This window comes from Lepisosteus platostomus, chromosome 2, assembly GCF_059453375.1.
Source record: "Lepisosteus platostomus isolate fLepPlt1 chromosome 2, fLepPlt1.hap1, whole genome shotgun sequence".
In the NCBI taxonomy this organism is placed as follows: Eukaryota; Metazoa; Chordata; class Actinopteri; order Semionotiformes; family Lepisosteidae; genus Lepisosteus; species Lepisosteus platostomus.
Window position 1 is genome coordinate 6,828,043 of NC_142612.1, and position 16,080 is coordinate 6,844,122.

Below are 16,080 nucleotides of genomic sequence, written 5' to 3' on the forward strand. Positions count from 1 at the left end.
CTGCCAATGGATTTATTTCAGAATAAAATTCAAAATTCTGCTGCTGACCTTAAAGGACTTGAATTCTCCAAGTTCTCGATTTACATTACATTACACAATGCATCTGCTGAAAAATACACTGTAATTTATAAGCACGTAAATTAAAATCTAATTAATTCCCCATAAGAAAACCTGTAGATGGAGGGGTTTGTTCCAGGGTCCACTTCAAAACAGTGCAGTAAACTGTGGAGTAAACAGTTAGAAGTCTTTTGTATTTCCATATATTTGTTCAACAAATACTAATGCAAATTGTTTTTAAACAATTTTCAGGTTCATTTTTCCAGTTGGAAGTTGTAGGTGACTGTACTAGCTGTAATGTAACTAATGTAAATATATACATTCAATGTAAATACTTAAAAATAAAAGTTACTTGCTATATTGTCACTGCATTAGCTTCTGAAAATAATTTTAATAATTTACCAATACATTTAACTCAAATGTATTGGTCATTGCAAATTTGTCATTGCATTTATTCTCTTTTATTTGTAAAGTTTTTATAGTTATTTGGCAATAACACAAACATTGAAAAAGAATAGACATTTATTTCACCAAAAGCAAACTTTTCCTTCCTTAATTAAGGTATAGTGATGCCTGCACTTACTGTAACTACACTCCATCTCTGCTTTATTACATATCCAACACTGCCATATGGCCTACCATGACACTTTTTGGTTGGTACTGACTTTAGAGGCGCAGATGTTGTCTGAGGTTTCTTGCGGTGAAATACTGTAGTATTAATTGTATGAAGGCTTGGCTTTGATAGGAATGGGAATCCTTTTTGAATAGTTGGTGTCTCCAGGACACAAGAGTATTGATGCCATCTGTCAGCTGAGAAATATAATTCTAAAAGGGAAACTTTATAGTTTATTTACTGGTGACACTGAACCTCGTAAGACACCTTGTGTGCATTTCTAACCTTACTAACTCATGTTCAGCGTTAGGGAGCGTTCTTAGAAAATGTGAGAAAATGTAACAATTTGCAATAAATATCAAAGTATTTATAACGTAATGAAGACGTACAGGTTGTATGAGCTGGTTGCAGCGCGGTGACAGCACCACCCTGTACTCCCCTACGCATAACAGAGATGTTAGCCACCCGGGCTGACAAAGGGCTCCTTTAGCTCAGCCAGCAATACCCTGGAGATGCCGGAGACTTGGGTTTGAGTCCATGCGGTGAGGGACAGACTGGTGCTGGAACGGCGAGGGCACAAGCCCAAGAACCCGAATTCACTACATTGGTGTCAGCAGTGGGATGGGATAGCCCTTCACCCAGGACGGTGAAAATTAAGCGGGAGAGAGTGTAACGTACGGCCGACATACAGGTTGTACAAGCCGGTTACAGCGCAGTGACGGCACCGCCCTCTCCTGCGCACAACAGGGATGTTGGCCACCCGGGCTGATGAAGGCCTTCTTTAGCTCAGCCAGCAACATCCTTGTTGAGCGACGCTGGAGACCTGGCTTCGATCCTGAGGCGGGGGACGAACTGGGGCAGGAGCAGCAAGGGCAGAAACCCCAGGAACCTGAATTCACTACAATACTAAGCACTCAATAGTTCACTATACAGACTGACTACTGACTACTTTTACATACCTGCATATCATTTCAAAATCCAAACCCAAACATGGATTTAGAAAAAAGAAGGTAATGATATAACAGATAAAATAGATTATTCAATATCATTCCTCAGATAAACAATATGGACAGCTGATTGCATTAAAACATAATGCAACATAATGCAAAGTATATTCAGACTTGTAGAAAGCTTTTAACAAGGTCCCTTATTCACATGGACTGTAGAAATCTAAGGTGATGTACAGTATACACAGGTATCAGGAACTAGGAACTGGTTAATGAATAGGAAAGAGAGATACAATAATAGGCAATAATAACATAATATATAATAATAGGCAACCTCTATTTGGTCAGATGTACATTAATGTAAGTGATGATGTACCACAGGGTTTCATTTAAGGCCCATTGCTCTTTCTGATCTAGATAGCGGGTCTAGATGCTAGAGCTAGATGGGCCAATTGGCCATGTCTTGTTTATATCTTTATGCTGTTTGTATGTACTATGATTCGTATTAATGATTTAGATTCTCATAAAGTTGCCCAAGTAAATTTGCAGATAACAAACAAAATACAGGGCATAAACTCAATAACAGAAGCCAAACAGTTATAAGACGATTTTTATGAAACAAAAAAGAATCGGGTGGACACATGGTAATGCCATTTAAAATAACTGTACTGTAAAATGACCCATGCATCACTTGGGTCACTCTGAACTGGAAAGGAATCTGGATGACTACAGAGATTCTTCTATGCCCGCTAGAATTTTGTGTTCAGTTTTGGTCACCATACCAGAAATAATATATTATACCCAAAGGAAGCCTTCAAAGAAGAGCCAGAAGAATGATGCCTGGTTTCTGTGGAATCTTATATACAGACTGATTGAAGGAGCTAAATATCTTCAGACCAATCTAGAACAAAGGAGATTTAGAGTAGACAGGCCAAAATAGTCAACCCATTGGACTATTGCACACTCAGTACTAAAACAAGGTCGCAGTGTCACAGCTGGAACCTAATAGTACCACACAGTGATATAATGGGTGTGGAGCGACAGATGTCTGTATTGCTATTAAGTTGCATTGAAGGCCAGTGTCACCCTAAGTGTTGATGGAGATTTGCACCTTGTTCTCTTGTTCTCCAGTTTCCTGCTCTGATCAAAGGCCCTCTTAGCATAGATTTTGGGCAATAACACATTGTTCAGAGGTGAGGTTTACGCCTGTGACGAGGAAGGGGGTTAGCTCCTCAACGAGCCCTGAGCTGGTAGCTCTGCCCACACCCCAGACATCAAAGGAACGCCTTTACCCCTCCCCACAGAAGGAGTCATGGGCGCTTGTCAAGAAGGCTTGAAAAAGCCCGATGAGAGAAATCAGGACTCTGGAGAAGGAGGGATTCCGAGAGAGATTATAGTGGCTGGACCCAGGAGAGGACTCAACTCAAACACCAGGGACTGAGAGTACAAGAGGAAAGCCCCAGTATTGTCTTTCTCCTCCCTCTACCCAAAACTGGACTTGGAGACAAACAGGGTAGAGAGGGGAACACAGGGGACATCTTGTTCAGGACGCCTGGGACTGAAGATGATGCCTAAGTACCACAAAAAGAACTACACAGAGGACATAACTGCTGGACTGCACTCTTCTGGGACATTTGTTCTGGTACCTGGGGTACATGGGCACTTGTGCTGATCTGGAATGTGTCTTTGGAGAAGAAGAGCTTGGATGAATCTTTGGAGAGAGTTATGTGTCATGAGCTCTGGATGTTGGGGAGACAGGGTTTTGAAAATACTAAGATAACAAGGTCACATTAATCAATGCGAACAGTTTTGTGTGATCTGTGGGTGTATCCGTGGTTCTGGGACATAAAAAGAACCTGTGGCAAGTGAAAAAAGGTCCTAGCACCCTCATAATTGCTTCGTACTACGCCACCTATCAAAACTAGTTCTTGCATTTAGGGCTCACCATTCCGTGGCAACAGGGAATCCTAGCTGAGACAGAGAATAGAAAACACTTTTTCTTAACAGTGCGAAGACTGTCAGCTGCTGGAACAAACGTCCCAGCCAAGTGGTTGAGACACAGAAGAAATGGCTGGATGAAATTTTATCTTCACTTAACTACTTTATATCAAAATGAGCAAGATTTCACTGTATCTTTTCTTATATTCCTAAACATTTTTTATGCTAAAGGTATGACTCCAAAAATAAATGTTCTTTGATTATTCACTGAAAAGATGGAACTGTAACTGTCTTATGTACCCCCGTAAATTTGTCTTCATATTTATGTTGCTGTTACCTTTATTAAATAGTATCTTAAGATCTTAAAGCTACATAAAATGGGTGGAAAGCAGTGCTGTATTAATATAGTGAAGGGGTGTGAAAAGAAAGTTAATGCAGCTGTCCAGGAAATTCCTGGTCTCCACCCTTTTCAGAGAACCCACAGTTTCACACTGCAAAAAAGTCCATATCTAAAATAAATCTAAAAACGAGGAGCCACCATCTTAAAAAAAATAAAATAATTTTCCACTTATACTGTATGTATCACTTCTAGATTAAAAATTAAGTACAAGTGTTAGCAATATAAATATGTTCTATATATGCCTAATTTTAAAGTTTTATTTTAAACTAAACTTTCTGTTTATATGTAAAATTCCTGAAGGGAAGGAAAATGCTTCATATTTAATTTATACAATTTTGCCAGAAATAGTTTTGGCCTGGTTTAGCCCTAGGCTTTTTAAATAGGTTGTACAAAATGTTAATGTACTTTAATGTGTGATTAAACACTAAATGTCCATTCAGTCATTATCAGCAAGCCTTTTAACCCAGTAAAGGTCACAGCAAGCAGGAGACTACCCCAGCAGCACAATGACTAAGAACATATAACTGATCTCCTCCTGGCCAGAACAGCACTCCACCACAGGGCCATGGATTGATAAAAAGCCAAGAGCTTTTTTTGAGCAGAGGAAAAACATATAGTACCTACTGCACACACACACACAAACACACACACACACACACACACACACACACACACACACACACACACACACACACACACACACACACACACACACTACCAAGGCACTACCTTCATGCCACCCTGTTCTGGGGAGTTGTGTTATTTAGAAAATAAATCTTTTGAGTCGTTGTAGTCATCACCTGCATCAGCCAGAGCAGATATAAAGCACACCTAGGAAATCTTAGTGTGATAAAATCACTTTCAATGGAGCAAGCACATGTCAGTGACTATAGTTTACCGCAGTTACAAACTGGTGGAGCGTGGAAGAGAGGCTGAAAACACAAACCCTGACACGCAATTGGCAGAGGAGGGTGAGCTGAAGAGCGCTGGCTACAGCCACAGAGCTCTCGGTACACTGCCACCCGGCCAACTCAGTATGAATCATCAAGGAAAGGCGGGGAACGGCTGGGAGGTTTTCCATGCCTGGTTCCATCTGGAGTGGTCTTAATCAAAATCCAGCAGCCATCACACCAAGGCGGCACTGGAATGAGTGACGACGTCACGGAGATCTAGGCTAAGGCACATACTCGACATTTGTCCGTGGTCCTGTACTTTTGGGAGATTTGTCGGCCATCAAGCTGCCACTGGATCAAGGAAGTGCTACCTTGTGAGATATGTAAAAATGTGAACCTGCGCTTGACAAAGCTTGATGGCACCGACATGCGGATCAGAGATATTAAGAAATGAGTTACATCCAGGAAAAGCAAGTGAGCACTGCTAGCTATCAAGTCAAGAAGAAACCCTAGATGAAGGAATATATTTTTATTTATTGTTGCTGAAAATGAAATAATTTGAATATTAACATTAATATTATTTGCTGTTCAAAATTTAACTGTTCAAATCTAACTCAGTAAAAGATAATATACTGTAATAATGTTTATTTTAGTGGAATTCCATATGTTAACAAGATCATAGAATTGGGACATCAAAACCAATACTCAGTTGGTTACTCATTTTATTATTTAATAATCTACAGTAGTCTTACCAGACACTATGAAGAGTGTTCTGTTGATATGACTGTTACAGGTCCAAGAACACAGCTGAAGACAGTAAAACAAGGCTGTGCACATCTCACTTGGTTTCTTTGTTCTGAATTCCAAAAAAAATCTCTTCTTATTTTAACAAAGACATTTTGACTCTTGGAACTTCTAGAGAATGGATAGCACATGGATAAGTATTTGCCTTATCACATTCCAGCAAAAGATTAGTGTGAATTACAACTCTCTCAGTTTCAATAAAATCCAAAATCTAGACTGACTTCACAGCATTCAGGGTACTTTAAGACAAACAGGTTAGGTCCTCAAAAATTGCTTTTTCCCATGGCCGGCCAACACATGATTTATCCGATCCAAAAATACCAGACTTTTCCAAATATCCATACAATTAGTTTAATAATGCAATTTTTAATTCTGTTAAAGGTCACTGTTGTGAGGAAAGAAGATAATTTTCCTATTTCATTCTATCCATTCTTTCACACATAAGCATTATTATGTACATTGTATATACAATATTCTATGTCCTATAGAATATTGTATATACTCAATACTCAATCTGTATAAGGGAATGGGTATCATATGTTTAAGTTCAATATATATCAGAATCCTGTGTGACCTATATAAATATTGTTTTTTCATCATTCGTGTCTGGTATTGAGTCTTTAATACATGAGAAATGTGTCACTGGCAAAAAAGCTCACTGTGAAAATTGCTGATAGGCTTATAGTATGAAGTCAAAATAAAATAGAACTTTAAACCCAAAAAGATATTAAAATAATCACAAAGATGTAGGAAGTGGGAAATATAATAAAATACAACAAAATACAGTTTTGGCAACAAAACATATTATGGTAACAGTAGCTTGATCTTGAGAATGTGCTGTTACTGCTTACTTGTGGTTCCATCAATCATGTCTCCAGATGCCTGTTTCCCGCTTAGGAATTTAGCTCTTGGAAAAGGAACTGTGGTTAATATGGGCCAAAAGCTTGTCTGAATGGAGATTATGCCTGAAATGCATGGTTTTCTTTTCAGCTTCTTGCAAAGTAAAGCAAAATATGTAATATCTGAGATACAAAATTTAACAGAACCCAAACTTCCTTTCAGCGATTATCAGGTAATTGTAAAATGTGATCATTGTAGACCACTGTATTTTGAAAAAAAACAACAACCTATTTTGCCAACATTTAAGATTTAGTTTTTTACCTTAAAGTAGAGAGTATAGCCTTTTTGAAAGGAGTATTAGCAGTGGTTTTATTTATAATTAACTTCTTTAAAGAATTATTGGCAACTAATCAGAAACAGGACAACACTCTATGTACATACATAGATTGAGCCACAAAGCCTCAACATTTTAGATACATAAATAAGTAGTAAAATATAGCAGTTACTTTTATTGGACAGGCCTTGCAGCCTGTTCTTGGGAGTTTTATCAAACACCTTAACTTTGTAAAATTAATTGAAACCCCAAGATGAAGTTGCATATGCTTTATCACCAAGCAGAACATTTTCAAAGCACGAAAACTATGCATGCAGCTTTTGTTTTGATACAGAGTTTTGAAAAAGAAATCAAACTGTCGGCTGCTCTTGATGGAGTTTGACGGTATTACTCTGTTTCTCTGTAAACTCATTTTAGTCTGGTAATATATCCATGCATGTGGAGCAATATTCCTTGAGAGTAAAACTAACACTGGACAAATTCAATTTATGTACGTTTGTCTGAACTTGTCTCAAAAATACATGTAGGACTGATTCACAGCTAGAGAAGAGTACTTCACGTTTATCACTCGAACACTATGACCTTTTTATCTCTCTTGGCTATCCAGGCTGATCAGTTAAGGATGTGGTGTGGTCGTGTCAGAGTCTTGAAAGAAAGGACAGGACAGAAAATAGAACTGTTATATAAGTTAGGTATTGTACTGCTTATTCACTGAACTGAATTAGATTTCATGCAATGCAACTTTGCTGAAAAAAGCATCAGCTATACATTTCTTCTGACTGTTGTGGAGACAGCCATCTCTGTTCCAGAATTCACTGAATATCCACGATAAGGCAGTCACGGAACTTGTCATATTTCTGGCAGAAGAATTTTAAAATGAGGTCGACATTTTTCATATGCTAGAATATGAGATAGGGAATAATGTAGAATGGGTTATAGTGAATGTCATAGAAATAATCAATAACACCAAACACGGGATATTTTAACTGTTCTATGCTGAGGGAGAAGTGGTTATCTTACTTTTATATAAACCTTGAACATCTAGGAGTCTAATTAATAATAAAACTTAAACAGGTACAAAATACCCGCTCAATAATTTGGAATTGCAAAATAAGAATCCTACATAATCCATTTTGATTACAACCTGTGTGTGCTTCTCCCTTATTATATATATATTATTAGAGTGAGAATTCTGAGCACTGTGTTAGGAATAAAATGAAGGGATATTATCATACAGACATTCACAATAATATTTTCCTTTCCATCATCTTTTAAATTCTAAGGACACAACTGTATGTGAAACAAAATATGATTTAAGAAAGTATGGAATACCAAATTTTATAACTCTTAGAATATTTAATCTCTAAGAATATTATGCAATGTACCAGTTTTTAAGAATCCCAAGGATGCATGAGCATATTTGCTGAATTAATAATAGAACCTATAGGACTGATTGTGCAATTTTGTGAATGACTGTTGAATTTAAAAAAGTGTGCCAAATTGTTTCTTAAGACGGGATGCATTACATATTTATTCAAAGGCATTTGTATAATAACTGCAAGTACAGAAGAAAAGAAGAGCTGCATCTTTTTAAATAGAGATAAAACTTTCTATCAAAAATCATTCTCTCATGCCCTAAATCATAGTGCAGATCCCCTACTGTTACAGGCATGCTATACTTAATACATTCAAACATGAATGCAGTCACAGGCTAGAAAAGCTGTGTATACCACATGCTAGATACAGTACAGAGATTTTGTTTACTGCTTTCAGCCAATTCATTGGCATTGATGGAGGGAGATCAGTGCTGTCTCTAAGAATCCTCTGATCCACTCCATATGTAGATACAGCATTTCAGAGGTATCCAGTAGGAGTTAACCATTCAAGATTCTAACACCCATACTGTCTGTAAGCACCAAACAGAACACTGGTCCCAGTTCACACACTGCACATGTTAAGGTTTAGCTGCAAAATTCCTGAGGAAATTGACTTTCCCCCAGAGAAAGTGCAGCTGAGGGGAGACCACACTGAAGTTTCAAATTCTGCACCTTTAAAAAAAGCACCTTTGTGGAAGAAGAATGCGAAAGGGGACGTTTTTTTTTTTCTAGTGAACCGGTACAGAGATATCATTCCGCAGACACATGAGGTCACATGCCATGTAATTCTGGCAAGCAAAGAGGAGAGACACCCATGCCTCTGTAATTTATGTCAAGAGGCTAAGAAAAACAATAGTATCAAAACCTTCACTGTTACGAGCAGCAAAGAGAAACACAACAGCAAATACATGTGACGGCAATTATACACAGTATCATCAACATTTTAAAAATACTGGCATGGGCTTACATTTTACATGCAACTACCCTTTTGACAGTAATAATCTCGGTCCATCTTGGCTCATTGCTCATATTCAAGACTACCTTTAATTCTTGATTTTTTATTATACATAAAAATACCAATAAAGTAAAACCAAATCTGTAATCGACATATGCAAGAATTTGATTAAAATTTATTGCGTAATTAAGTTTACCACTTGATCAATTTATTATCTAATAAAGCAAAGGTTCTCTTATCTTTCTAGAGAATCTCTTATTCTTCTCTTTAACATTGGCAGGTGATTTACTAATTAGTCTGTGTAGTTCTAATATTCTAATACATGGTACAGGAAATCAGTTTTTACTGACTGCAATTTTAAATACCCTTTCCTTTCCCATAACACAAAAGCTTACAGATCACAATGCCATCTATTTGTGGTTTCCTCCACCACCATACAAATAAATGTTGTCAGTGAAAAGAGCTCCAAGGAAACCCTCTTTTCTCACCAGAGGATACTGGTATTTCAGATGAAATGAACACATTCTTGCCAGCAAGTTCTGACTCATGCATGACTTTCACACTAAACCACAGCAGCTTTTAGCGGTTAACAAAAAATAAAGTGATTTCTAACCTCAACTCCCGAATAAAGCACGCTTTCAGGCACTGTCTTTAGGTCTTCAAAATGGTAATGCATTGCAAGCAGCTGTGAATCTCCTTACCTGGGCAACCCTGGTATAGAGGCTGATCAGTCAGATCTCTTTTTCATAGTTGGGAAGAAAAAACACATGGAAAGCAGACAAAAAGCTTGAAGAGGAACAGGTGGAATTTTGGGGCATCCAATTGCAAACGGCGGTTTCTCTGTGAAACACAGGGGGTGGCAACTAAAAAAAAAAAGGTGCTTACCTTGATCTGTGCAAGCTCCAGTGAGAGGAGCAATCACTGCAAGCAGAGAACTGGGAAAGCAGTCTGATCAGTAACTGGCAGCCTGTACTTGGCTTTTATGAATAGGTGGGTGGAGCTTCCCAGTCCTTCTTAGGAGATGGGCAGTCGAAGAGGTAGACCTGGAGAGAGGCAGGCAGGCAGGCACTGTAGCAGACACCGCAGACGAGGGAAATGAAAAGGGGTGTGAGTGGGGTGGAGAAGGAGGCTGTGAAAGTGTGAGGCAAAGGAGTTGGATTCTTTAAACACGGGGCAGTGGGGAGAGACCATAAACCATCACTTTCAGTAGGATTTCTGGCACTGCGATTCCTAAAAAGAGTGAATTCACAACTGTTTTAAACTCTTGTTTTAACAATCCTTGAATTAGTTACTAAAAAGCGAGATGAGCTGTGTAACATTTCCTCTTCTCAAGGAAATCATTTTTTTCGGTTTGGGGTGAGGCTTTAAAACTAGTCTCTTTGGTTTTACAATGTGTTGTATTTGATTTCCAGCTCATAATTTGAGGTGTAAATGATAGTTACTTATCTCTGCCTCAATTCATGCAGTGGCTGTGATGTTTTATGGTACATCTGAGAACGACCCTCTGGGCCCTCTGTCTTCACTGGCAAATGTTGAGGACAGTAGAGTCCTTGCTGAAGTCATAAGGACACAAACCACAGCTGGTTCAAATTTTATCCATTATTTAAAGTGTTGTGTTTGTGTAGCAATGTTGCTGTCTGCCATATACTCCCTGTGAGGTTCTTGTTTATTTTAAAGATTCTTTTGTAATGAGTGTCCTTTTTATTGCAGACTTATGTTTGTTTGTATTTCATCTAGAACTAAAGCACTTTTTAAAAGATATCATCTTGGATGCTCAGTTTAGCTTTCCTATTTTCTCTGGCCACGTTTGAATGTCTGTTGTGTATAAACAGTATTTAGTTGAGCTTGTTTAGTTCTTGTCTCAAAAATGTATGTCTACCATCTTCACATCAGGTAGACACCAGTGGCCCCTCTGGATTTCATTGCTTTGCCCAATTGAACACCACACACTTGTTTTTTTTAGATCTGTAGATATGTAACCCATAATGATAAAGACCTTCATAACAAATGTCAGCTTTGTGGAAGTAAAGTCCTTAGTAAACTGAATTAAGACCTACTGGCATTCACGTACAGTAAAATTCTTTTAATATGTTTCATAGGCAAATTTAAACTGCCAAGAAATAAAGCCTGTAATAACAGGTAAATTATCCAATAAAAAGAAAACAATTGAAATAATTTAGTCTAGTCTCGTTTTTCATGGATTTAAAATCACTGTGACACTAAATATAGCGTGACACAAACTTCGAGAATCATACTTTCAAGCCAATGGTGAATTTGAAAGTACAGTTGCTGGTAACCCATTTACTGTATATACTGTATGTAGGAATATAGCATTTCCAGACTTCTTGTGTAAAATGTAGTCCAATTATACACTCAATTCATGGGGAAGGTTCCTGGTGATGTCTGGTTTGGTTCCATCTGAGCTCCCACTCCCATTGGTCAATTTTTTATTTAGTTCAAGTAGTTGGCTGCGTCAACATGTGTAGGCTGCAAAGGAACAAGTAAAGTTTTATTCCATGCTGAAAAGAGAAGAAAAGAAATACAAGGTTTCGGCTGTCCCGAAGAAGGCCCCACAGCTGAAATGTTGTGTTTCTTTTCTTCTCTTTACAACATGGAATAAACCTTTACTTGTTCCTTATTTTTTATGTAGCTGCATTGTTAAGCTCCTAACTTGGCTTGATAAAGGTGTTTTTAGGAAACAGGGTCTCAAACAAAAGAGCTCTACATTGCTGGTTCTGCAAAGTCCCAATCTACTGTAGTAAACATTATAGGGCACCTGTGTATAATGACTGAAAACAGTCTTCATGAATTAAGTAATATGTTTAGTTATGAGAACTTTGACCTTTGAGGGTTAAAGAGTGTTGAAGAGCAGGTGTGAGCCTGGTCAGTACCTGGATGGGAGACCTCCTGGGAAAAACTAAGGTTGCCGCTGGAAGAGGTGTTAGTGGGGCCAGCAGGGGGTGCTCACCCTGCGGTCCATGTGGGTCCTAATGCCCCAGTATAGTGACGGGGACACTATACTGTAAACAGGTGCCGTCCTTCGGATGAGACATAAAACTGAGGTCCTGACTCTCTGTAGTCATTAAAAATCCCAGGGCGTTTCTCGAAAAGAGTAGGGGTGTAACCCCGGCCAAATTTCCTGACCAAATTTCCCATTGGCCCTTACCAATCATGGCCTCCTAATAATCCCCATCTATGAGTTGGCTACATTACTCTGCTCTCCTCCCCACTGATAGCTGATGTGTGGTGAGCGTTCTGGCGCACTATGGCTACCGTCGCATCATCCAGGCGGATGCTGCACATTGGTGGTGGTGGTGGAGGGGAGTCCCCATTACCTGTAAAGCGCTTTGAGTGGAGTGTCCAGAAAAGCGCTATATAAGTGTAAGCAATTATTATAATTATTATTATAAGAGTACGCCTACTCAGAATGTAGCTTCCAATAACTCCAGGATTATGTAAACTATACATAACCTGTATAATTCATCACAGTAACCTTGTTAGAATTATATAGAACTTGGGGATTTAATAGTGACCTATAAACCTTACTGCATTGGGTGTCTCCAGGACCAGAGTTGGAGTTAGTTTTTTTAGTCACCTATCCCCCAACTATCAGTAGTCAATTAAACAGTTAACCTAATTATTTTCTAAGACCTACATAGGATTTATCTAAGGTTTTATACAGTTGATTTCTTACAAAATACATATTAACTTCAATTGTAAACTACAGTTGCCTATAAATCGCCTTTATCAAGCCAGGTCAGGAGCTGAACCATGCAGCTAATTAAAACAAATAGACCAACAATGTAGCTGAGAGCTCAGGTGCAGCCAAATCAGGACCCTTCCCAATGAATTGAGCCTAAAACACTTGCTATAGAACTTATTGGCTTCTACTTGTCTGTCATATGCATTCCCGGATTAAAGACAGGATATTTTGACGGTGATCATCTGTGATGCATTGCTGTGTGTAACAGTTGAGCCAAGAAGCTCAGAAGAGCTGTGTCACTTGCAAGTGTCATACCCTCTTGCCCACTGTTTATTTTCAGCTCATAACTGTGGTTCAAGCCAAACAAAAACGTACAGGCAATAGAAGTGAATAATGTTCTACTTTCAATTTTTTAGTTTTTTAATGTCTAATACCACTGAAAAAACAGTGCTGAAAGTATTTTCTTGAAAGAAAAGCAAAGCAACAGGGCAGGAGTCCCATGGTGGATTGATGGTCTTCAGCTGAAGTGAAGTCAGAGGTTGTAATGACCACAGGACCAACACTAGGGGGCCTCGGACACATCAGCTTACAAGTAGTGTGAAAGCTGTAAGTAATTGAATAATTGTTAATTGAACTGAAATGTGAACATGGATGGCTGTTGGCAAAAAAAGGTGCCTATGGTTCATAAGGAATCATTAAACCAGGGTGTTTTTTGTTGGTAGATACAACTCTGTAAATGTTTCTTAATGTAGGCTTCTATATTTCTTTATGAAGGCATTGAGGAAACAGACTACTTGTCTCAGCTGATATACAGGGTGCTACTTTGAGTGGAGTTTGGGCTTTAAAGGAGCTATGAATTATTTTGTGTGCTGCTAGTGTTTGTTTTATGTTGAACACATGCAGTTGCCCTTACAAGGAACCGGAAACTACCCTTGGCCTTATTTTATGAGTCAAATCTTAGACATCTTCTATAACTTCTTTCAAAACAAAGGATCCTGTAGGATATTTGCAGCGGTCTGTTATTTCAGTCTTTCCTGTCAGTTACTTTGCATAAATTATACTTTAATTTTTATTCAGGTGCATAATGTCTCCACAAATAGTCTGCATCTGTCCATTTTATAAAGCATGTTCAACAAGCATATAACTTGGCCAAAACATATGCAGTATCGCTGTAAAAAAAACGTTTCATGGTCTATATCTCCATGGTTAACAATACAGTACAACATGTCTATGCATGGAATCGTATCATTGACTGGTAAAATGTTCAGAGGCTTGAACTTTTGTGTCAGAACCTTTTGTACTATTTTCTGAAGTATTTGATTATTGTGTGTATTTAGGTATCCATGCATGCATGCTTTTTGGGGAAACGTTGCAATAAAAGTGAATAATAGTCTTCTCAGACATGGTTCAGTGTGTTCCAGCTTGGCTCTAGAAAAGCAGCTGTAGCCTAAATCAGGCTATCTGTCATTAAACGACTGTGAGACAGGCATTAGTTCATAGCCTAAGCAGGTTTCTGCATAATTTGAAAAACAAATATGCTGATGTCCATGATGAAATGCAGAAAGATCAAAATGTTGATATAAGATGTTTGTGTGGAAAACAGGATTGACATTGGTTGCTTGTTCTCTGGGCTGTTGGGAGGAAAATATTTTGAATGTTTGTAGGCTGTGATCCATTGTTCTTCAAGTGCTCCAAAAAGTCTGCAAGCAGCAAACAGATTATTTGTCCATAATTAAGTTAAAATCAAAGATAACTAGAAATTGTTGCATCTTTTTTGACACTATACTAACACTCCACGTTTCAGTCAAATCCTTAATTTCTGGTCTCTGGATATCTAGAACTGGAAAGATGTGCTTCAAATACATTGGTGTTGTTTGGCACATTTCTTGATTTAGAACTTCAATGTGTAAAAGTTGGAAATGTTCATCAGGGGTGATTAGCATGGTTTGTTGTAACAAGCCATCAGATTTGATTTTATCATCGGAACAATTAATATGCTGATTAGAAATACAGCTGATTTTTTTTATTCTGATTAGTAAGGAAATTATAGAACATTTTAGTGTTTTATGGATGCATTGCATACTAAAGAAATCATATTGATAAGTCATGCCACTTTACAGCCTGTATGGAATGCTTAATTTGTATTTCAAAGCATTTTTAAATAGATCCTATGTGTAAGATATGTACTGTATAAGCAACAGATTAATGAAAAGTATGACCACCTTCTCAAATACATCCAAATGATATTTGTTTTTCACTCTTCTCATTTAATTGCAGCTTCATATACTCTGGATATTATGCTATACAACAATTTACATTGTGTTGTAACTTTAATGTTTAGTCCTAAGCTTCTCTTAGATCCTGTGATTCAGATCACATTAGAATATGATATCATTATATTAGGAACACAAGCCCTTATCTCACAAATTGCATTCCTGAAGGTGTTGTATTTCATAGACATTGAGGAATTGGGATTAATGTAAGTTTGCATGAAACTAATAAATAAATAATAAATAATTATCTGAAATAAATTATTATTTATTTCTTAAGTAATTAAGAAAATACACTTTTTGCTTAGCAGATGCTCTTACCCAGGATGACCTACTGTATATACAAAAATTGTGTAAAAACAAGGAACAATCATAAAATAAGATGAAAATAAAATTTTAAAACAGCACAAACCTGAGCAGTAATGAAAGAGCTCTGCAAACAAAGTGCAGAAAAAAACAGTAAAGACTATGACAGTATACAAGTAGGGTTAATGCATCCTATGGGCATTCCATATTTAACGTAAATAACAAGTTACATCACTGGCTTGAGAAAACCTTACTGTAATAGAGACTAAGAGATACTGAAGGATGTAGCTGACAGCTGAGAAATGTCGGGAGCTGTCTAAACAGATTGTCTAGAGCATGTATTGTGTAATTCTGATCTCTCTGAGTAGTTTTTTCCAACATTGAGGAGTTAGGGTGAAGAATGAACAGAAATGTGAGAACAAAGAAGGTGTCCAGAAAATCTGACAGACTAAGAGACACGTGCAAAGAGAGGGGAAGAGTAGGAATTACTCTTGTGAGTAATTCAAGAAAGCTGAGAGTAGGAGTTGAGAGTCTGAAGATAGGAGCAGAGACAATGGTAGGTAAGAACTAATGTTAACAGATGTACACTACAATAGGGAGCCAAACAATGAGGGAAGAGAAACGGCATGGAGACCCACACTCAC

The 16,080-nt window shown here is 37.8% G+C and overlaps 1 protein-coding gene across 2 annotated transcripts in view; it reads right to left on the reverse strand.

Moving 5' to 3' along the window:
• Window positions 1-10,127, reverse strand: part of col8a1a (collagen, type VIII, alpha 1a) — a 42,189-nt gene extending 32,062 nt beyond the window's left edge. The window contains exon 1 of one of the 2 annotated variants that reach the window (XM_088648540.1): window positions 10,043-10,127. The gene's annotated coding sequence lies outside the window, so the exon portion shown is untranslated. Of the gene's footprint in view, window positions 1-9,858; window positions 10,016-10,042 lie in introns of those variants that run through there. The other variant, XM_088648551.1, reaches the window with a different exon arrangement.
• Between the last annotated feature and the right edge of the window lie 5,953 nt (window positions 10,128-16,080).